Source organism: Cyanistes caeruleus, chromosome 12 (genome assembly GCF_971803275.1).
Source record: "Cyanistes caeruleus chromosome 12, bCyaCae1.hap1.1, whole genome shotgun sequence".
NCBI classification, from domain to species: domain Eukaryota; kingdom Metazoa; phylum Chordata; class Aves; order Passeriformes; family Paridae; genus Cyanistes; species Cyanistes caeruleus.
In genome coordinates, this window is record NC_141712.1 from 9,170,911 (window position 1) to 9,189,624 (window position 18,714).

Sequence of the window (18,714 nt, forward strand, 5' to 3'; positions counted from 1 at the left end):
AAAAGAATCTTTCACACATCACTAAAACACAGTGACAGAAGTCAACCCTAACCAACAAATTTTTGATGCCAGTCTATTTCTCTAAATGGGTGCCTGGATTTAAGATTTTCACAGTTTTAGGACTGAAAATCCCTCAGTCCTATGACAGGACTCAACACAGAGTTTTCAAAACATATCACTTGTTAAAGAGTCTGAAAAGTTTATACTGCAAATAATTAGGTATTGTGAAAATATTATCCTGCCTCTGAAATATTTTCTTTTAGTGAATGCTGAATGTAACCCTGATACTTTAAATTTAATTTCACACTAGCATACTCCTAAAATAATCTCACAAACTTTAACTATGGAAAGCAACTTAAGACTTTGTGGTGATGCTTCCTAATTTCTGCCTTTCACAAAATGTTGTTAGAGTTGCTACACTTTTAGAGATCTTTTATTTCCTTCTTGGTACTGGAGAGACTTTTCTGGCTGCTGTTCTAGGAGGGAGGTGAAGTAGTTTGCCTGGGCAGCCCCTGGTCCCATGCCCAGGCCCTGCCTGTAGGTGGGACTGCACAGCCCCAAGGAGGAGGAACAGGAGCACAGTGGCCCCAAGTCACCCGGGAGAGGAAGCACACAGCTAAACAGGCACAGTCTGTCACAAACATCACCCACTCAGTCTTGGGCTACAGCTACAGCTGAGCAGAGGAACAAAAATGGAAAATCAGAAACAAAACTCCTTAGGAAGAAAAGAACTAAGGTCTGATCATCCAAAAGATAGGAGAAGGAGGGAAGAAAAGGATTTAGCCCCTGTCTCGCAGAAGGCTGAAGAAGTGAACACAGCTACTTTCACACGAAGAGAAAACAAGAGCAATGAAGTGCTGCGACTTGTGTGAACAAGTAACAGACATCACCATGTACAGTATTGAAGGACATTCAGAAGCTTCAACTCCCCTGGATTGTATTTGCTTTTTAGATGTTTATATGAACCAACCTCAGTTTTCCAAATCTTCCAGGTTCTTCCACTATAAGACCAATACCTGGCTTTGTAGGGTAATGTCTGGGATAACACTGACTCACAAATACTCTGTTTCTCCCAGGAAATCCAGGGTAAGGAGCAGAATGATTTTAAATGTCAAAAGTCAAAAGTTCCTGTATAATTCCTTGAGAGGCAAATTTCCATCACATTTTAACTCAACATAGGCAGGTGGTTAAAAAAGCTTAACAGTGACTGTCTCACTAGCAACACCATTTTAATGAATACATTGTTATTAGAATGGATTTGGATGGGGAAAAAAATGAAATTATTTTGCAGGCAGTACAGTAACAGATAGAAAAAGCTGAACACAACCAGTACTTAATATTCAAAACTGAGACTAGCACCAAAACAGCTGCTATTGAGCAACTTGAGAAGTTGGATGAATTCACTCCACTGACCACCTTTGATACATAGCCCAGTTGATTTACTTCTGATTTCAGCTACTGAGTACAGCAACAGAAGTACATTTTTTTTTCTTTCATGCTCCAGACTGGCACAAAACAGACCCAAAGGTACATCCTCGAAATGTAGTTTTTGTGTGTTACTGGAATGTGCCTACATGGTCATCAGATCAAATTGCTCCCAATTTTCATGACATATATTATAAGCACATTTTTCAGCTTTTTTCATGCTGATTCTATTGGTTCCTTAACCCTATGAACAATCAGAACCATTGCATGCGATGCAATCTGTCACAAATTTTTGTTTCACATATGCCTGACCAAGACATTATTTCTGTCTCTAAAGGCTGCAGAGTCCTTGTAGACTGGGTGAGATCCAGACAGCCCCATCTGTGGCTTTCAGAGTAAGGCTTGTGACCCAAATGCATCTGAAAATGTGTTGGCTTCTGCTGTAACAGCCCTTTGGTAAGGTGACCACCAGGAAAATGTTAAAACACTGCTGGAATAGTTTTACATTGCATTCATAATTTGGCAGTTAAAGCTTTGACATAAATCTTTGAATTTGCTCATTCTTGTGGCTCCAAAGTGCAGAAGAGTTTTGGCACATCAAATAAACTTTAGTAGACTGATCTTGAACATTCATTTATTCTTACTGTACACCAGGCAGATACAGAGAAACATATTTAAACATAAAGCCCTTCCCTGAAGAGCTTCCATTTGAATGCTTGACAAGACCATGACGAGCAGTAGGAAGGCAGAGGGATCCACACTGAGAAAAGGAAGAGTCTGTAATAGGATCACAAGACAAGTTCACTTAGCAAGGGTACAGTTTGCACGTTTGTGAGGTTTCCAAGAACTAATTGCTGCTCTTGTGGGTGAAAAAAATAAAAGTGAACACTTAGCAGTTTTAAATGGAGCTGAATAAATGTGGAGAAAGAAATAATGTTTGATGCAAAGTGTGAAAAGAAAAAGGTCTCAAGGCTCATATAATTTACAGAGGAGGCAAACAAGAATTGACAGGTCACAGAGATAGGCCAGGACAGAAATGTAAATAGTTCTGGAGAAGCAAGAACAAGATTCAGCATTTTTCTTGAAGCAGAATCTGAAAGGGTGAGGAAAAAAGGGTAAAAAGTTAATTTCAAGACAACATAATAAAATATTAAAAAGGCAAGTACTGAAATGTGGCATTTGTACTGAACACACTTGGTTGTCAATGCAAATGCCATAAAGTTTAACATTTTAGTTTGAACAGATGCTTAATTGTATGCACTTAATGAACCATCATAAACCAGGAAGATTCCTGATATGGTTGTAAGCAATGTGTTACACTGCTTAATCGCAGGGACAGATACAGGAATCTCAGCCTGATTACAGTGAATGGGGTATGGCAGACACAAATAACCAGAGCTGATAAGGTCCTGATTTTTAAAAAGCCTTTCAAAGTTTAAGCAGGCAAAATAATTTTGTCTGCAAATGACAGCGAAGGTTCTACAGTTCAGAAGGCAGCACTGGCCTTCACCAAGGCAAGAAATGGACCCTGTGTTACCAGGGATAATTATGGCACAGCAGAGTGGTGCAGAAAAAGTAGTAACCCTAAAAAGAATTCTCTAATGATGAAGAAATTATTTTTATTTCTGTCCCTTTCACAATGTGAGTAATAAAAAAGGCTAATGACACTTAGAAACGGAACTAGAATATTCTCAGAAAAATACCACTTATCACAGATTATATAAAGTTCTTTACATACCTATCCCTATCAACTTTTGGAACAGTTTGTCCTAAGATCATACCTAAAGAAAAAAAATTTTATGGCTCAGAGTCTTCTGTCATTATGGGCTGCAGAACAAAAGAAAGCAAGGGTACAAACAGTCATAGCCCTCATCTGCGACTGCCCCTTCAATAGGAAGCCATCGAGCAGTTAAACACAGTAAAGGAAGATGTTTTAAATGTATGGAAGGAAAAACAAGAAAGACAGTACCTGCTGCAAACAAGAAAATAATGGAAAACACAAAATCAGCTGCTAACAGTGTATGAAAAAATAGGTACTTGAAAGTCTCGAGGGACTTAAACCACTGTGCATCACAATACTATTAATCTCTGTGAACAAGATGTTAATGAAGTTTCAAGGGCAATGGATGAATGTAGACATCTCTGGCTCTTTCTTTCCCAGAGTTGTCTGCACCGGTGAAGTCAAAACCCATTCTAGAAGTTCTTGCCATGGCACAAACAGAAAGGCACCTGCCTGCTCTGCCCCTCCCTCGTGCACAGCTCCTGGATCCCAGCACTGCTTGTCCTCTCCACACATATCCACCGCCTGGAGCTTCCACACACAGTTCTGCTCAGGTGCTTTGTAAGGCAGATGTCTCAGCAGCCAGTCAGGAGGAGAAAGAGTGCAGACAAGCAGGGACAGCAAACACAGCAGTCCCAAAGGCTCCACTGGCCCTCAAAAGTATGCAGGGAACTGGTGGGCTCTGCTGAGCACCCCTTTTCTTTCCTCTACTAAAGGACAGGCCATGCCAGGACTCCCAGTTCTGAGGAAGAGAGATGCACAAGGAGCCAAGATACAGTGATACTGAGTAATGCTAAAGCTCAAGAGAGTCAACTCACAGGCTTCCAAGACAAACAGCTATTACTTTTGGTGTTACCTAGAAGCTGTTGTGAAATTGCTGCATGAGGACACTACACAGCACCTCTGGGCTCCATCAGCAAGACCTTGATTTTTCCAACCTCTGTTACAGAAAGTAGTAGATTTGTATCATGAACACAAGCGCATTATGAATAACTACATTAATTATCTGAAGAGAAATTAATCGAAAGGTTACACACCATGCTCTCACTGACATTGTTTAATTTTTATGTGCAATATGCATACTAAACAAATCTACAGCTCCCACACCAAACAGCCAGAAATCCAGGACTCTAAACACAAGACTGCTGAAGTAAGATAATTTTTCATACTTGAGGTTCAGCATCTGTGCATTGTCTGAAATCTTCTATTCTTTTTTTTTTTTTTTTTCTTTTTCTTTTTTTTAAAGAATCCAGCTATGGAAACACAGTTTGTCAAAGGGCTATTGATCTGTATGTACACCCCTCCTTCAACTTAAATGAGCAGCAAGGGGGAGCTGGGGTGCCTGTTAAACCTAAACCACTTACATCTATTAAAAGGTAGCTTGTGACACGCACTTGAAGAAGGGCTGCTCTGCATGTTCCCCGGCCCGCAGCTCCTTGATGCTCCCGGCCATGCTGCAGGAGGCATCCAATCAGAGCGGCTGCCACTGAGGCCAGGGAGGCGGCCGGGAGTTTGATTTTCTGTTCCAGCGGCAGTGCAGGGGATGTAAGGCAGCGAGTGTGTACGGCACGAATAATGAGTTGTACTAATTCACAGAAATTCACTTTTTTTCCTGTCACACACTGCTCCTTTTTCTATAGACCAAGACTTTGAAAGTTCATTTTTATGTGTCATTTACTTCCCCAGGGTGTAGAGCCTGCTAAAAATATCACCATTTCTTCTCCTCTGATAACAGATTATTTATGCAAAGGCAGAATAATTATTCTTGACATACTGGAAGACTCCCCCTGCTCCCCCCAACTACCCCCAGCTAAGGTAGTTTTAAATGATACCTTCATGAAATACAGCAAAGGTCAATATTGTCAGCTAAAACTCAACATTGAACATGAGTCTTCCGAACTCAGGATGCTGGAAGGCTTGTTAAAGGAAGGAAATTATTTTGCAGCTGTACAGGACATTTGATGTGAAAGCATGAAGGGAACACGACTGGGACAATGAGGTTTCTGTAACCAGTTACCCCATTCAACCCTGAAGAAAATGAAGTAAGATCTGTATGGTGTAGAAATACAGTAGCAATTAAACCAGGCAGAAATATAAGTGGGGGAAATCCTGACAACTGGCATCAAGAGGTTAAGTCTTCTTTTCTTTTTAATCAGTAACTAGTTCTGTCATCTTTTGGTTCAGTGCAAAATCTCCCCAGAGAAGCGCCTCCATTCTTTGAATGTCCATAAGGCAATTAGGTTTTACATTTTTAAAACTGAAGGGTTTTACAGGATGAGCCAATTTATATGTTTCCATAATAAGAAAAGACTCAGGGCTACTGAAGTATCTATTTCAAAATGGCTTAGGTGGTGCATTATTGAATCCTACAAAGCCAAGGGGCTTCCAGGTCCCAGAGTCTTTAACAGTCATTTTGAAAGAACTACCTGGGCAGAATACAGAACATCTTCATTTCTGGAAACCTGTAAAGCAGCTATTTGCTATTTGGAGATCCTTCAACATGGACAGAATACTGTGAAGAGAGGCCCTGGCTTGAACACAGGAACCCAGAGGTGGAAGGGTGCTCCCACAGCACTGGGTAGTTATATTTCTTTTCTCAAGAGCTTTTTTATTGTCTCAATAAATGCTGGTTGAGTCCCAGTCATAAAAAACAATTGGGTGGATATAGCTGTGAGCAAAAATGGGTGATAGCTTTCAAACTGGAATAGTGTAACAGCTCTATCTACCAATTAAAGCCATTCAGTGAACAAATCTGATGATTAACTGGATATGTAATTAAGCCTTTATTATTAGTCTAATTGGATGGTTAGGGGAATTATTAAAGCTGTTAAGATTCTGTGTAGCAAGCTGACTGTGCAGTACAGGCAATATGAAATTCAGCTCATTACAAGCAAGGCCAAATGAACATATTTGAGTGGAAATTTGAGACAGCTGCATCCAAGCCTTTCAAAACAAACCCAAACAAACCTTAAAGTCATGAGTTCAGCTCAGCAGAGAGAGATATAATGCCCTGCTCAAACATGCATGGCAACAAGCCAAGCACAGACCCATTCTCAGGAGGCTAAGGACAGGGGAGATCTGTTGGGATGTTGGCTAAGGTATCTTCCCTCAACTCCTATTCCCATAATTCCTAACACCAGGAGGAGGAAGCTTTGCAACAGAATCATCTGACCAGCCAGGCAGCTGGAATACTGCTGCTGAAGTGTTATGTAGAATGGAATTGATACCTCAAGAAATTTGGTGCTCCAAAATCTGGTCTTGGGAACTTAAAAGAGTAAGAGGGAAGGAATGTATAGAGCACTGCACAGCAAAACACTGAGATTTCTGTGAGCACTTTGTCCATGTTCCACATGTTACAAGATGCACTCAGCAATAGTAACATGCTGAGATGAGAGTTGAGAACCAAGACTTTCATGGCCATGAAACTTAGCAACAGCAAAAGTAACTCTTCCTTGCCTAACCTTGCCACAAAAATTAATAACAAGGAAAGCAATAAGGAAATTGCCAGGCTTCCTTGGTGGCTGAGAAACTAATTTAAGAAGCAGAAAGCAAGAGGAATTACGGTTTTAAAGAGTTACCTCCACTGGCTGGCACAGTTTGTGCCTAGGGAAGCCCTTCAGTCCTGTGCATCAGCAGCCCAAACACAGCAAAATTCTAAAGACAACACATATAGACACCTCTTCTGTCTGCAATTAATGTCAGTGGAGAACCCCACCACCACACTCCAGTTGCAATCAAACTGTTTTAAAACTGCCAAAAGCAAGATGACGCATGATCACAATGATCACAATGCTGTTGCATGCATCCAGAATATATCTAACTCTCTGTGGAAACTGGTGATAGATCTGATATGCCTGAACACTCTGGATAAGATAAATCTTGTGACTGTAAAAATTATACAAAATGTTACAGAACTCACAGTGTGTGTTTTCAGTCTCATTTAAGTTCTTCTCTTCCCTGGTATGAGGTACACACTATTACTGCTATAGTAACAATAGAACAATTTTCATTTGGGGTGATTTCCTTTACTCAGAACTGTACAACAAATATTATTCTGTGTGACAAATTCTGTTATGGACCAGGCACCCACCTCCAATTAAATAAACATAACAGAGTGAAAGAAAACAACATATGATTCTATTAATTCAAAAATTTGTTTTCTAGAGTAAAACAAAGGAACTAAAATATACGGTAGCCACAAATAAAGTAGCATAAAGAGAATATGTTAACATTAATATTTGAAATCTAGAGATTCCATTTTATCTTTATATGTGTATATAGTTTCCTGCTGGTAAAGATCTCTTAAACTAAAATAAAATAGCAATGTGTAAATAATTTAAAATAAAAGGGCCTGTTAGAGATAAAAAACCAACAAAATTTCAGTTTCTCTTTGCTATAAAGAATTGTATGGCTACAGACCTTAAAAGAAAATACCTTCTGTTGTCTGTCAAATTACACCAATTTCTACTTTTGGATGGCAAAATGTTTCCTTATTCTGTAGAGTATTATGTCTATGTTTAATTAATAACCAAATAAACTAAAAAAAATCATTTCACAATTTGAAATAATTTACCTCATGGATTTAAAAGCATTCTAAGAACAAGTAATTGAAACATTTTCTCAAAAACTCCATTGTAATTTGAGGTTTTGCAACCAATTTGACATAAACATAATTAAATCTTCCACTTTGAAACAATAACCTGTGATACAAGAAAACAGAAAGGCACCTAGTCACAAAAATATATACCAAGAGAACACATAGTAGAAAGAACCTTGGAGTAGCTGCAGTTAGAAGAGCAAATCAAGAGAATGTGCTTGCAGGACAATATGGATAGAGCATTGTTTAGACAGAATGAAACCCTAAAGCATCTCTTGCAGTCAACTAAATAACATGACACATAAAGCTCTTCAAAAATATGTTCCTCCCGTTGTCCTCAGTAAAACCTGGTGCACACAAAAGAGGTGGAAAACCATAATGCACACAGCCTTAAACAGGGGAGAGTTCATCTGGGCCAGACCTCCAGATGTACCTTGTGTTACCAATTTTCCCAGAAAACACTGGAAAAATATCTCCTCCAAGTTATTGCAATGTTTCAATTTTATTTATTTTTCCAGTAGTTAAACATTTCATGTTTATAAAATCCTTTGAAGTTTATATAAAATAAGCAACAGACTTGTGTGAAAACCACTGTCACAATGTTAATTATAAGCAGGCACTGAGCTTTTCCACAAACAAAATTGTTTGTAGTTCTTTTAGGCTCTGACAGGAAAATTGTAGGCTGATGAAAACCAGTTGGTAGCTCATAATCCCTAATGGGTTTGCAAATCTGTACTGGTGTGTCTTTATAGATCACAGTGTCTCTACCCACAGCAAACTGTTAAAATTGAACCTTAAACAGCTCAGAGAAAAACACCATCTTGTAGAATGAAAAGAACCAAAGGAAAAACAAGCAAACCAACTAACCCCACTAATATTTACATTTTGGTGATAATTCATCCTCTCTGGGTTGAGGTGAGTGTTTCTGAGGTCAGCCTTCCAAGACATTAAAGCAAATATGAACACTTCCATATATTTTCATAAGTTGCCACATAAACCTCTTATGTTAGGAGAAGAAAAAGAAAAAAAAATCCAAGATTATTGGAAAAAAAAATACCACTGGAATAAAGATGACATTGTGACTTATTGAATTTATTGCAACATCCTTTGGGAAAAAGGTGAATCAAACTCACTATTTCACTTCTTTCTTCTCCTAGAGGAAAGATGAAGACCTGTCATTCATCAAAGTAGGCTACTTTATTTTAAAGGAAAGTAGAGAAAAATCCTATGAAAAATATTCCAAAGCAAGAAACTTCCCAAGTGTCATCAGGAGTTTTTTCCAAGAGTCATCCTCCCCTTTAATACAAAGAACATACAATATATTTGTTTAACAAGAGAAGCCACCCCTTGGCATCCTTGCACAGAAAGGGCTCTGCAGTGTCTGGTTCAGGGACAAGCCCACACTCTCTAAGCTGACCATGGGCTCACAGACATGGGCAGCTGTGTGCTCCCAGATCCAGAAAGGATTTTGCACTGGCTGCTGCAAGTTCACATCATGGACAAGCCTGGGTGAGTTCCTTCTGCCCCTCTATTCAACAGTCTGTAAGGGACTGAGACTCCATAGTGAACAACAGGTTAATTAATTCTATCATCATCATTTAGGAAACAAGGATATTAAATTCCATTGTGCATCTTTTGGCTTAAACCTGATTTGCAATATTACACAAAATCTTTCTGAAGTGGAAAATAACTGCATTAAAAATAATATCATATCTTCAATGAGGTAATAAAATTTAATTCTCAATAGAGTCTCTAAAAATACATTTGGTGATGCAAATATCCATGGCAAATAAAGTATACAGAACCAAAATTTCTAAGGCTGTGCAAAATATTAGGCAGGGTACAGGGCCTGCTGAAGAATGTCGTTCATTAAAAAATGTATGTGAAAATTCCCTGTCCCAAAGGCTTCTCATAGCACTTCTAATTTTATTAAAGTTAAAAGAGATTTCATTCATCTCAACTTTTGGAAGAAAGCTGTAGATGGAAGCAGTGCCTTAAGAGAAAAAGATAGAAAATATTTTAAAAACCTATTTTCATCCATTCATACTAATTCTAATTCATCTTTTTCCACATAGGAGCCTTGGAAAATCCAAGAACAAAGAGTGACATCCTTCCACTGTATATTGTTCTGCTTTGCTTCCTACATATAGGTATGGTCTTTAACTGATTCCAAAGCTGCTCCTTTAATTATTCCCAAGAAAGTCTAATTTCAAAGATTTGCTGTAATGCTTTGAGAACTACATTAAATGTCTTTTTCAAGCAACTTGCCTGTATTTGTCCCTTTACACTGCAAGGACAGAATCAGTCATTATTGGCAGATATACAGGGCTCAAAAATAGAAGTATCTCAAGTACACAAAATAAAGTTATTTCATCAATGCTCGCAGTTTCCGATTTTCTGCAAAGTCTGACCTGCACAGTATGATACAGAAAAGGTATTAATATTTGAACTCAAAAATGAAAAAATGAGATCTGTCTGAATGAAATCCTCTCTTTGGTAACAATGCCTTGAGAGTATAAAGAAACAGGATTGACATTGGGAAATTTTGTTACTTGGTATGCAAGAGCAAGGCATTCCTCCAAATTCCTTCCTTAAAACCATCAGTTTAACAACAGAACAAGTAAATTATCCTTCTCTGTTAATTTTACCTGCTTGATTAGTAGGCTACTAGAACTTTTTGTATTTGGAAATCACTACTTGCAGCAATAAAAAAGCATAAATCTTACAGAGCTACAAAAAGCTACAAAAACGTTGAATGAGACACAATAACCTAACAAGTATCCTGAGGCACTGATGAGAGCTGCTTCCAAGCTCATACACTTTATACAGCCCAGTCTCTGTGCAGGACAATTATCAAAGCTCCCAGCTTCTTATTCTTCCCCCCAAAAAAACGAGAAAGTAGGTAGTGAGAAAGTAAAATCAAGCCTGAAACAGGAATGCACAATTCTTAAAATAACACCTTAAAAATTGAAGACAAAATTGATTTTTTTATAAAAGAACAGAATTACAAAAAAAGAAATGTGAAATATTCATATATTTTAGCTGTCCCTCAAATATATTTAGAGCACTGCTTTCCCCTACACCCATAAAAATAAGTAGCAATACTAGTAAAAGATGAAAATACCACTACTGAAATAAAATTATGTTATTGAGATACTATTAAACCCATGAAACATTCTTCTCATAAGGAAGAAGCTTCTTCAAGGAACATGAATGGGTGAATAATGCACTAGCAAAATCCTAGAAGACCGTATGTCAATAGTAAATGGGTTTACAAGTAATGTTCAGCTTGAGCTTCTATTAGCCAGAGTGTAGAAACATGATAATTGAGAGCTGCTATATAAACAATTCCATCTATGATTTTGAGTGCTAGAGCAGAACCTTTCATCTTACAAATAATGACTGCTGGTATATACCAACATAGGGAAGATAATCAGAAATTAGGATAATTTCTTGGATAATTAGGATATCCAAGAGGTTCTCATGAAACTGAAAACAGATGTGGAATTACTAAAAATCTAGTTATGGCTTCTAATCACTGGATTTGTATCTAAATTTGTATCTAAATCTGTATCATTGAGTCATCCTGGAACTCTAAATTAGTGGTCCTTAGATACCTCCTGGGAGCTGTGACTTCCATTGGCAGGACTAGCCAACCCTCCTGATGTGTGTCTGCTGGTAGATGAAAAAGCTCTCGTCACATCCCTAAAATCAAGAACAACACTAGGCAGCCAGAGTAAGACTGAAGAGGGATATGACAATCCAACCAGTTTAGAAATATTTTGCAGTGGAGAAACTGAAAAACCTTTTCTAAAATAGCACAATAGTAGTGTGGGAAGCTCAAGGTAGGGTTTTCTAGCACGTCTCTGGTTTGACTATGTCATTCTCATCCCACCCTCTGCATCCAGCACTCTTCCCAATAAATTTCTTCTCAGGTTGATCTCTGGAAGTAATTACACTTCACCCTTTCTTATCCAGTGTCTTCACTGAATAAAGCTAGAGAAGTCTCTGCCCTTGTGTCTCTTCCATATCAGTTTTACGACCCAAGATCATTTGATGGCCATTCTTGCAACACTTTTATTATTTATTTATTATTAATTAGACCAAACCACAATAACCCTCTGGAACATGTTCAAGAATTTTGGACAAACCTTTTCAGCTCTTACTTGCCATCTCCTAATTCAAACATTCAGCCAATATGTCAGAGATTGAAAAAACAGTCTATAAGAAGAGACACGTACTGAAAAGTTTCTGTTCTGCAGTGTGGGGTGAATACTAAAGAGGTGCTGTTGGAATAAATAGTTCTAATTCTGGCATCATATAAAAGTGTTTCTGCTTTGCTGGCATGGATTTGTAAATCATGTGTTTACTGCAGTTGTTACTGACACGTGAACAACAGCTCTCAGGATAAACACTTCTGTAGGAGTGTGGTCTTCAAGCCTTTTACTGTGAAAGAAAGACCTTGCAAGGTCAACTGTAGAGCAAGGGCAAAACCAGCAGCTCCATGCAGAGGCATCAAGCTGCAGTATGAGTGGTTCACATGCAGGACTCCAAGGAAACTCTGAAAACAGCGGGTCAAAGGAGAAAAAGGAAGAAGCATTACAGCATCAGCTGGGTCATGGTCTTAGCAGCTGAGCAGCAAGAGATACGTGAGGACTGCTGCGAATGAGAGGGGAAAAAACACCACAGCAAAACACAAAAAACAAGCTTTCTGTCAGCTCTTGAATATGGTCTCAAACCCATCAGTGGCTTGTGACTGATTTTTAAAGAAGGAGCTAAATGTGCTTAGCAACCACAAGCACCAAACACAGCACTGAAAGGTCAAGAAACATAGCATAAAAATAATAATCTAAATGTAAAGGGCAAATTCTCACTTGTGGTTTTTCTGCTGAACAGACCTACCCCTTAATCAAAACAGTTCAAATAAACGTACAGATTAGCCTCGATTATCCAGTCTCAAGTTATTTGAAATTCCAGGATAACCAGGATATATTGCCTTACTTATTCACTGAAACAATTTTTACTAAGAAATCTATTTTCCTTAAAGATTTTAAGAAATGTGATATGCAAAGGCAGAATAGAAGCTGGAGATATTCTCTAGTGTTTATCAATAATATTACTTAATATTACTACATAATGATTTCCAGATCTGTGTCAATGTGTTTAGAGAAAGGCAGTGAAGGGCACTTCACTGTTGTGATGTGAGAAACGTGCTCAAAGCCAAACACAGGACCCAGGTCTCCTAACTTTCAGTGTGCTGTTGCATAGATCATGTCTAAGCTGCGCAAGGGAGGACAAAGTCTTCAAATGAGCACAGAACAAGCTGGGTACAAGCACAAGACAAGAGAAGCACCTCATCCTGTGCGAGGCAGCGTGGTGCCTGTGGGGCTCAGTGCTGGGCTGGCACACCTCACTGATTTGGGACTAGATCTACATGGCACCATACAGACACAGAATGCTGGGAGCCCTTCCCAGTCACACTGCATCAAACCACACCGATGGTCCCCACCTCCTCGCTACCCAACAGAGCCATTGCCTGCATTGCTCACACAGCTACAGCAGTTACTAGCCCAGGTAACTTCAAAATAGGAAACAAGCATGCCTAAGAGCCTCCATTTGGAAAACCTAAGCTAAATAGGTTAATTTTTAATAAATTACAAATTACTTCACCATTCTTGATGACTTCAACACTCCCTTATTAGTTCAGCCACGCTTACAGCAGATATTTCAAAGCACAGGGTGTTTTATGCCCTGCAAATTTATTTTTTTTTAGGTTTTGGTCATCTTCCTCCCTAGCCTTTGAGGTTAAACAGCTTAAATACAGTGTTAATAATCTCACTTGATGAAGTTAATGAGTTCTTCACATCCTCATTTGAATCCTACCTATTGGGAAGGAATCCAAAACATCACCTAATTTAAGGCTGCCACTGTAAAACCACCAGATTTTGGACTCATGTTAAAGTTTGTGTTTCAGTCTAAGTACTCAATATTTGCCTTTTCATGTTCTTACTCGATTTCTGCTGCACAATTTTATGTGCAGAAATGAACTATCTGAATAAATCTGCAAGGCTCCTTTCACACACAGAATTATATTCCTCCTAAACCTCTATCCTTTCCAGGGAGACCTTAATCCATTTATATAATTTAACCTTACTTGTTAATCCAAAAATACCTGACTTCTTGTTACATGTTTAGTTGTGAGCTCAGAAAGCAGATAGTCCATTCACAAGAGTCAGAAAATATTCCAGAAATACTAAATAAACAAGTCCTTTTTTTAAAATTCAGAAACAGTTTAGAGAAATTTAAATTCACATGGAAGTACATAATTCATTTCATTGTAACATTAGGGTTAAATAAAAATTTAAATTGTTTGCATTATGAAGCAGGTATAAAATACATGCAGTAATTACATATCACAGCAGCTTGAGCCTCAATTATAATTTGATAGCCATATTAAAAGAGGGGGTTTATCACACAGGTAAACAAAAATCGGTTTTGAAACCATAATCTGTAAACATAAACACATGCAAATGCACACAAATATGTCTATGGTATGACCCAAATCATTGCTAGTTGGGTGAGAGGGCCAGTGAGGATGTTTTCATGGGCAAGACACGTATTGTTTGCTTGTATAAACCTCACATAGTACAGTCGTGTCCCTCATGTCTGTTAATGCATTTCATTTGGTGACAGGAATGGGTACATATTTGGAACAAACAGATTTGGAAGCCCAGAAGTTTTTTGTTGATTTATAAATATTTTTACATGAGGTCAGAATTCCTCGAACATATAACTTTCCTATAACTAAACAGATTCATAGGCAGATTCATTTGATGATCTGATTAAGTGCCAGGGTTCACATACAAACACAGACACAACCAAAATGAAGATAAGGTAGATTCTTTTGTCAAAGATGTATTTGAGATTAATGGCAAGCTGACAGACTGAATGGGTTCCACTGCACAGAGGCAATTACTGCAGTAGGTAAAGCAAGTGATAAAGATTTATTTAGTACAAGGCTGATATTCATTAATCTCTTTAAACCCCATGTTAAGGTTGTTTAAAGTACTGTAGTTCTTCTCTGGAAAGGTCTGTTGAATCTATGACAGAAAAGGCAGACCTGCATAAATGCAGTGCAGGTCTCCACGGACTATGACATTTCTATACCTCCACAGGGAGGCAAGTATTTTAGATTAGTTTGGTTAGCACTGCAGATGCAGCATGCTGATTTACTAAACTCTGATGCAAGTTCCAAAAATAATTAGCTTATCAAAGATCCACTTTCCTTCCTCTCTTTTATTAGTGTGCTAAATATGGCATTATTGCAAGGAAATCATTTCCCGAGTATTCAAACACTAAGCACAGACTTGTCAAAACTGAATCCTTTTTAAAAAGAGCTCATTTTTCTCTTTTGAAAGATTTTCATATTGCATGACTATCTAAACAAATGTCATTCAGTTGTGTAGCTCCTTCCATGCTATTAGGAAAGAAAAGGAATTAGAAAGTGCTTCTGAAAGTCAAGTTATTTTATTGATCCAACATCATCAGAGCCAGGAACAAAACAAACAATTAAACGGACACACGGCACACAAGCTTTTCATGAACCAGCTTTGAGGTGCCACGTAAGAAACTTGTTGAATGGAGAAGAAGCTAAAATTTTGTACTTCAGTGGTAAATTCTCTTTGTTACAGATAGTCATTTTAGAAGGCTTTTTTTTTTTTTTTTCTCCCAAGGAAAAAAAATATCATTTTGATTTGTCATACAGAAAATACTCCCTTTGAAATAGGTTAGTTCCTTCAGTGTGTGAGCAAGAGTTGTTTCTCAACACATCAGTAAGAAAGAATATTGTTTCAAAAACCACGGTCAAGGCTCCCAGTTACTACTGGCGTGCATATAAATAATCAGCAAGACACCCACTGCCCCTCCTAATTTTTTATCTTCAGAAAGCATATTAAAATGATTTATTTCTAGCCTGCTACTCATAGTGAATGCAAGTCAACCTCTCCTTACCTTGCCAGTGACAGGGATATCAACAGAACCCCAGGTACCAACTCCCTAGTGAACTGTGCCTGGGGCAAAATCAGCTGCAATAATTCCAGCAACTGGAAATAAAAAGGAATGTTAACAGTAGAAGCTAATCCAGCACACATTGAAGTTACATCAACGGCTTACACTATATAGCAGATAAAAATAAAAATCACCAATTCTAAATGCAAAAATGCATTCTACGAGACCACAAAAAAACAGTGAAACACATTTTAATAAATCCCAATTAGAAGGTATTTCAACCCTGCATTAAAACTTTCTTAAACTAGTAGAATCAGGCAGAAATGGAATTATAAAAAACAGATTTGCACATAAAAGGAAAGCAAGTCAGCAGGTGCCATCTTCATTTCAATAGTAATATATTAAATATTTTTTGTTACTGCTTTTTTGTGGTATTTTTTCAATAAGTTTTCATACTGTAGGGTTGCTTAAACAAAGTTAGCAAAAAAAAATAACAGGGTTGGCCCACTGTTTCTCTAGCATTTTTTCACCCACACACTTCCTTATTTCTTCCCTGCTCTCCCTCTCTCTATGTGGCCTCTACAGTTTCGTATCTTCATTGAAATGCCTTCCAGAAATGCCTTTGTGCTGACAGAGTTGCCTTTTCCAAAAGAGCAAAATTCTCAAGAGACTGGGGTTTCCAGATCTGAATGATTAATTTCATATTCCAGCCCAGCAAGGGCAAGGATTCAAAAATACTGGATCAGGTGATCAAACTACAAGGGCTAGTTATGTTGAAATATTCCCTTATTTTCCAATGCTGTTTCAATATTAACATCTATCAAAATATTTTTGAAGAGCTGTATTAACATTTCATAAGCTTAATATCCAGTCTATCAGTAAATCTACCCACAGAACTCTGTGCCAGTTATTAAATAAAACTAAAAATAATGTTTTTATCATGTTAAATATCTGCTTTCCAAATAATAATAAAACCCAACAATCCACAACACTTAAATCATAAAACAAGCAAGCCCCACTGAAACACCAACACTTCTGCCTCTCCAAAACCAAACCCAAAACACCCAAACTTTGCCTGTCAAACGGCAGCAAGTATTTGATAACCACCAGTTTCTTTTATCCCAGTTATTATTTGCTTTCCTTTCCCTGGCTATGAGGTAAATAAACTATTTTTTCAATATACAAAATTATAAAAACACAAAAAAACCCTGCAAAAAAAACCCTAAACAAAAATAAAAACTAAATCACTTCAATCTGAACTTAAGGGAAAAAGTATCTTTGCATCAAATACATCACAACAGTGTTATGGCTAAATTTCATTGCAACTTCAGTTTACATTCAGCTTGGAGTATCTCTAATCATGTTTTTTTCTCTAGTCCTCTATGCTAATTCTCATATTTGAAAGGTGTCTTAGTATCCAGGCCAAAATCTAGAAACCAATTTATCTGGTTGAAACAGACATATAAAAGAACTATTAGGTTCTTGCAAACCTGCAAAATATGCAAAATACTTCCTCCTCTTTCAGGTTATTTCTTAAGTGCTCAAGCATTGAGTATTTTCATAGAAGGAGAATTTTGTATTTCATGTCCTCTATCTGCAATTTCAAACTGTTTCCAATAAAATCATCATATAAATGTAATTTCTTAAATTTTATACTATGGGATTTTTACCAATTCACAAAAATCTATTGTTGTCTGTAACCTGGTTGTCAGTAATAATCAATGCATGTAAAAATTTCAGTTGTCATTAACTTCTAAAAAACAATATAAAACCAAATTTCCTAGACATTTAGTTACTGATCTGCACAACTTGGGTCTCTTTCCTGTTGTTTCAATACCAATCACAGAGCCCCTTTATTACTTGAAATATCTACAATATCATAATTGAGTAAAAGTAAAAACATCAAGGCCAAAGAAAACCAAAATTTTAAAAAAAAACACCCAAAACCCAAAATCTTCTCTACTTGATTTTTTTTTTAACACCAACACCAAACCAAAACCCCAAAAGAATGTATTTTACCCTTCAATGATGTTTTCAGTATCTGGTATGAACAGATAGATATGCCAAGAAAATGATTTCTTAGCATTGCAGCCTTTCCTGACAGATATCCTCCCCAGTATCTCTGCACTAACAATTTTGTCTTTGTAAAGGAACATGGGAGGGGTCTCCTTTGCTTTGGGGTGGATGGGTTTCACAGGAAAGATGGTGAAAGTCATTGCCATGGAATGCACACAGCCTGTATGGCTTTGCTCTCTTTGGGGTTGTAAGACACAGGAATGAGACTGGGATGGTGGAAATCAGCCACAGGCCTTGGGAAGCAGCTCCTGACCTCTCTGGCCATTTCGCCCCTCAGCCAAGCAGAGCCCTTGTCCCCCGAGCCCAGGGCCCAGGATGCAGGACTCAGCCCCAAGGGGCACAACAAGGCCACAGCGGCTGCACTGGAGGTCCTGTGTGAAGAGCAGTGTTTAAGCCTGGCTAACAAGGAAGAAGGACTCTGGATCTAGAGTATCTGCATGTGGGAACAGAGCAAAGAGCAAAACCAGGACATTGCTTCTTGTCCTGTCACCAGAGACCAGAAAAAAGCCTTGCCATGATATCTTCACGCCCTTCCTTGAAGGTACATTGATAAAGTCCCCTGAATTCTCTCTTCTCCAGTCCCCTCTGTCTCAGACTTTCCTCTGGGAGTAGATGATACAAAGACAATGCCTTAATCATCCTTGTGGCCCTGGACTCTGTCCAGCTGCTCCATGTCTCTCTTGCCTACACTACTGGCTAACACAAGAATGGGAGAATTCATGATGCTGGAAAAGTTGTAACGACAATTTAAACCATAGTCATGTTACTCATAAAAGGTGAAATCACCTGTGAATTTATTCATATTCATCAAGAGTGCTTGCCAAACCAC

The 18,714-nt window shown here is 38.0% G+C and overlaps 1 long non-coding RNA gene across 10 annotated transcripts in view; it reads right to left on the reverse strand.

The window, feature by feature from the left end:
- LOC111934628 (uncharacterized) overlaps positions 1 to 18,714 on the reverse strand; it is a 141,458-nt gene that overhangs the window by 78,540 nt on the left and 44,204 nt on the right. Inside the window, exon 4 of one of the 10 annotated variants that reach the window (XR_015275577.1) lies at positions 15,813 to 15,904. The exons of the other annotated variants lie outside the window; for them this stretch is intronic. This is a non-coding gene — a long non-coding RNA (uncharacterized LOC111934628). The remainder of the gene's footprint in view (positions 1 to 15,812; positions 15,905 to 18,714) is intronic. 10 annotated transcript variants of the gene reach the window in all.